Genomic DNA, 5,886 nt, shown 5'->3' on the forward strand with positions numbered 1-5,886 from the left:
TTTCAAACTCGCATATCTCCGTTACTATAGGAGATACAAAGGTGATTTTACATTAAATGTAATCAGGTCGAAGCTCTCTATTGGCTCATCAGGAAAAATTTAATCCTTTTGTAATATTCATGCTTAGTTACCATGGAAATTCTCATAACAATAAAGTAAACAATCTATTTGTGCATGATTGTAGTCGTCGTCGTGGAGATTTGAAATAACCACTTTGATTGTTGAAACAATGTAATCCAAACAATGGCCTCACGTTTTACGATAACAATATATAAAATTTCAAACTCGCTTATCTCCGTTACTATAGGAGATACAAAGGTGATTTTACATTAAATGTACTCAGGTCGAAGCTCTCTATTGGCTCATCATGAAAAATTTAATCCTTTTGTAATATTCATGATTAGTTACCATGGAAACTCTCATAACAATAAAGTAAACAATCTATTTGTGCATAATTGTAGTCATCGTCGTGGAGATTTGAAATAACGACTCTGATTGTTGAAACAATGTAATACAACCTATGGCCTCACGTTTTACGATAACATTATATACAATTTCAAACTCGCATATCTCATTACTATAGGAGATACAAAGGTGATTTTACATTAAATGTAATCAGGTCGAAGCTCTCTATTGGCTCATCAGGAAAAATTTAATCCTTTTGTAATATTCATGCTTAGTTACCATGGAAACTCTCATTACAATAAAGTAAACAATCTATTTGTGCATAATTGTAGTCATCATCGTGGAGATTTGAAATAACCACTCTGATTGTTGAAACATTGTAATACAACCTATGGCCTCACGTTTTACGATAACATTATATAAAATTTCAAACTCGTATATCTCCGTTACTATAGGAGACACAAAGGCGATTTTACATTAAATGTAATCAGGTCGAAGCTCTCTATTGGCTCATCAGGAAAAATTTAATCCTTGTGTAATATTCATGCTTAGTTACCATGGAAACTCTCATAACAATAAAGCAAACAATCTATTTGTGCATGAATGTAGTCGTCGTCGTGGAGATTTGAAATAACCACTTTGATTGTTAAAAAAATGTAATACATCCTATGGAATCACGTTTACGATAACATTATATAAAATTTCAAACTCGTATATCTCCGTTACTATAGGAGATACAAAAGGTGATTTTACACTCAATGTAATCAGGTCGATGCTCTCTATTTGCCCATCAGGAAAAAATTAATCCATGTGTAATATTCATGCTTAGTTACCATGGAAACTCTCATAACAATAAAGTAAACAATCTATTTGTGCATGATTGTAGCCATCGTCGTGGAGATTTGAAATAACCACTCTGATTGTTGAAACAATGTAATACAACCTATGGCCTCACGTTTTACGATAACATTATATACAATTTCAAACTCGCATATCTCCGTTACTATAGGAGATACAAAGGCGTTTTTACATTAAATGTAATCAGGTCGAAGCTCTCTCTTGGCTCATCAGGAAAAATTTAATCCTTGTGTAATATTCATGCTTAGTTACCATGGAAACTCTCATAACAATAAAGTAAACAATCTATTTGTGCATGATTGTAGTCATCGTCGTGGAGATTTGAAATAACCACTCTGATTGTTGAAACAATGTAATACAACCTATGGCTTCACGTTTTACGATAACATTATATAAAATTTAATACTAGCATATCTCCGTTACTATAGGTGATACAAAGGTGATTTTACACTCAATGTAATCAGGTCGAAGATCTCTATTTTCTCATCAGGAAAAATTTAATCCTTTTGTAATATTCATGCTTAGTTACCATGGAAATTCTCATAACAATAAAGTAAACAATCTATTTGTGCATTATTGTAGCCATCGTCGTGGAGATTTGAAATAACCACTCTGATTGTTGAAACAAAGTAATTCAAACAATGGCCTCACGTTTTACGATAACAATATATAAAATTTCAAACTCGCTTATCTCCGTTACTATAGGAGACACAAAGGCGATTTTACATTAAATGTAATCAGGTCGAAGCTCTCTATTGGCTCATCAGGAAAAATTTAATCCTTGTGTAATATTCATGCTTAGTTACCATGGAAACTCTCATAACAATAAAGTAAACAATCTATTTGTGCATGATTGTAGTCATCGTCGTGGAGATTTGAAATAACCACTCTGATTGTTGAAACAATGTAATACAACCTATGGCCTCACGTTTTACGATAACATTATATAAAACTTCATACTCGCATATCTCCGTTACTATAGGCGATACAAAGGTGATTTTACACTCAATGTAATCAGGTCGAAGCTCTCTATTTGATCATCAGGAAAAATTTAATCCTTTTGTAATATTCATGCTTAGTTACCATGGAAATTCTCATAACAATAAAGTAAACAATCTATTTGTGCATAATTGTAGTCATCGTCGTGGAGATTTGAAATAACGACTCTGATTGTTGAAACAATGTAATACAACCTATGGCCTCACGTTTTACGATAACATTATATACAATTTCAAACTCGCATATCTCCGTTACTATAGGAGATACAAAGGTGATTTTACATTAAATGTAATCAGGTCTAAGCTCTCTATTGGCTCATCAGGAAAAATTTAATCCTTTTGTAATATTCATGCTTAGTTACCATGGAAACTCTCATAACAATAAAGTAAACAATCTATTTGTGCATAATTGTAGTCATCGTCGTGGAGATTTGAAATAACCACTCTGATTGTTGAAACATTGTAATACAACCTATGGCCTCACGTTTTACGATAACATTATATAAAATTTCAAACTCGTATATCTCCGTTACTATAGGAGACACAAAGGCGATTTTACATTAAATGTAATCAGGTCGAAGCTCTCTATTGGCTCATCAGGAAAAATTTAATCCTTGTGTAATATTCATGCTTAGTTACCATGGAAACTCTCATAACAATAAAGTAAACAATCTATTTGTGCATGATTGTAGTCATCGTCGTGGAGATTTGAAATAACCAATTTGATTGTTGAAAAAATGTAATACATCCTATGGAATCACGTTTACGATAACATTATATAAAATTTCAAACTCGTATATCTCCGTTACTATAGGAGATACAAAGGTGATTTTACACTCAATGTAATCAGGTCGATGCTCTCTATTTGCTCATCAGGAAAAAATTAATCCATGTGTAATATTCATGCTTAGTTACCATGGAAACTCTCATAACAATAAAGTAAACAATCTATTTGTGCATGATTGTAGTCATCGTCGTGGAGATTTGAAATAACCACTCTGATTGTTGAAACAATGTAATACAACCTATGGCCTCACGTTTTACGATAACATTATATACAATTTCAAACTCGCATATCTCCGTTACTATAGGAGATACAAAGGCGATTTTACATTAAATGTAATCAGGTCGAAGCTCTCTATTGGCTCATCAGGAAAAATTTAATCCTTGTGTAATATTCATGCTTAGTTACCATGGAAACTCTCATAACAATAAAGCAAACAATCTATTTGTGCATGATTGTAGTCGTCGTCGTGGAGATTTGAAATAACCACTTTGATTGTTGAAAAAATGTAATACATCCTATGGAATCACGTTTACGATAACATTATATAAAATTTCAAACTCGTATATCTCCGTTACTATAGGAGATACAAAGGTGATTTTACGCTCAATGTAATCAGGTCGAAGATCTCTATTTGCTCATCAGGAAAAATTTAATCCTTTTGTAATATTCATGCTTAGTTACCATGGAAATTCTCATAACAATAAAGTAAACAATCTATTTGTGCATGATTGTAGTCGTCGTCGTGGAGATTTGAAATAACCACTTTGATTGTTGAAACAAAGTAATCCAAACAATGGCCTCACGTTTTACGATAACAATATATAAAATTTCAAACTCGCTTATCTCCGTTACTATAGGAGATACAAAGTTGATTTTACATTAAATGTACTCAGGTCGAAGCTCTCTATTGGCTCATCAGGAAAAATTTAATCCTTTTGTAATATTCATGCTTAGTTACCATGGAAACTCTCATAACAATAAAGTAAACAATCTATTTGTGCATAATTGTAGTCATCGTCGTGGAGATTTGAAATAACCACTCTGATTGTTGAAACAATGTAATACAACCTATGGCCTCACGTTTTACGATAACATTATATAAAACTTCATACTCGCATATCTCCGTTACTATAGGCGATACAAAGGTGATGTTACACTCAATGTAATCAGGTCGAAGCTCTCTATTTGCTCATCGGGAAAAATTTAATCCTTTTGTAATAATCATGCTTAGTTACCATGGAAATTCTCATAACAATAAAGTAAACAATCTATTTGTGCATGATTGTAGTCGTCGTCGTGGAGATTTGAAATAACCACTTTGATTGTTGAAACAATGTAATACAACCTATGGCTTCACGTTTTACGATAACATTATATAAAATTTAATACTAGCATATCTCCGTTACTATAGGTGATACAAAGGTGATTTTACACTCAATGTAATCAGGTCGAAGATCTCTATTTGCTCATCAGGAAAAATTTAATCCTTTTGTAATATTCATGCTTAGTTACCATGGAAATTCTCATAACACTAAAGTAAACAATCTATTTGTGCATGATTGTAGTCGTCGTCGTGGAGATTTGAAATAACCACTTTGATTGTTGAAACAAAGTAATCCAAACAATGGCCTCACGTTTTACGATAACAATATATAAAATTTCAAACTCGCATATCTCCGTTACTATAGGAGATACAAAGTTGATTTTACATTAAATGTACTCAGGTCGAAGCTCTCTATTGGCTCATCATGAAAAATTTAATCCTTTGTAATATTCATGCTTAGTTACCATGGAAACTCTCATAACAATAAAGTAAACAATCTATTTGTGCATAATTGTAGTCATCGTCGTGGAGATTTGAAATAACCACTCTGATTGTTGAAACAATGTAATACAACCTATGGCCTCACGTTTTACGATAACATTATATAAAACTTCATACTCGCATATCTCCGTTACTATAGGCGATACAAAGGTGATTTTACACTCAATGTAATCAGGTCGAAGCTCTCTATTTGATCATCAGGAAAAATTTAATCCTTTTGTAATAATCATGCTTAGTTACCATGGAAATTCTCATAACAATAAAGTAAACAATCTATTTGTGCATGATTGTAGTCGTCGTCGTGGAGATTTGAAATAACCACTTTGATTGTTGAAACAATGTAATACAACCTATGGCTTCACGTTTTACGATAACATTATATAAAATTTAATACTAGCATATCTCCGTTACTATAGGCGATACAAAGGTGATTTTACACTCAATGTAATCAGGTCGAAGATCTCTATTTGCTCATCAGGAAAAATTTAATCCTTTTGTAATATTCATGCTTAGTTACCATGGAAATTCTCATAACAATAAAGTAAACAATCTATTTGTGCATGATTGTAGTCGTCGTCGTGGAGATTTGAAATAACGACTTTGATTGTTGAAACAATGTAATCCAAACAATGGCCTCACGTTTTACGATAACAATATATAAAATTTCAAACTCGCTTATCTCCGTTACTATAGGAGATACAAAGGTGATTTTACATTAAATGTACTCAGGTCGAAGCTCTCTATTGGCTCATCATGAAAAATTTAATCCTTTTGTAATATTCATGCTTAGTTACCATGGAAACTCTCATAACAATAAAGTAAACAATCTATTTGTGCATAATTGTAGTCATCGTCGTGGAGATTTGAAATAACGACTCTGATTGTTGAAACAATGTAATACAACCTATGGCCTCACGTTTTACGATAACATTATATACAATTTCAAACTCGCATATCTCCGTTACTATAGGAGATACAAAGGTGATTTTACATTAAATGTAATCAGGTCGAAG

This window comes from Lepisma saccharinum, unplaced genomic scaffold (assembly GCF_977018435.1).
Source record: "Lepisma saccharinum unplaced genomic scaffold, izLepSacc3.1 HAP1_SCAFFOLD_42, whole genome shotgun sequence".
Lineage (NCBI taxonomy): Eukaryota > Metazoa > Arthropoda > Insecta > Zygentoma > Lepismatidae > Lepisma > Lepisma saccharinum.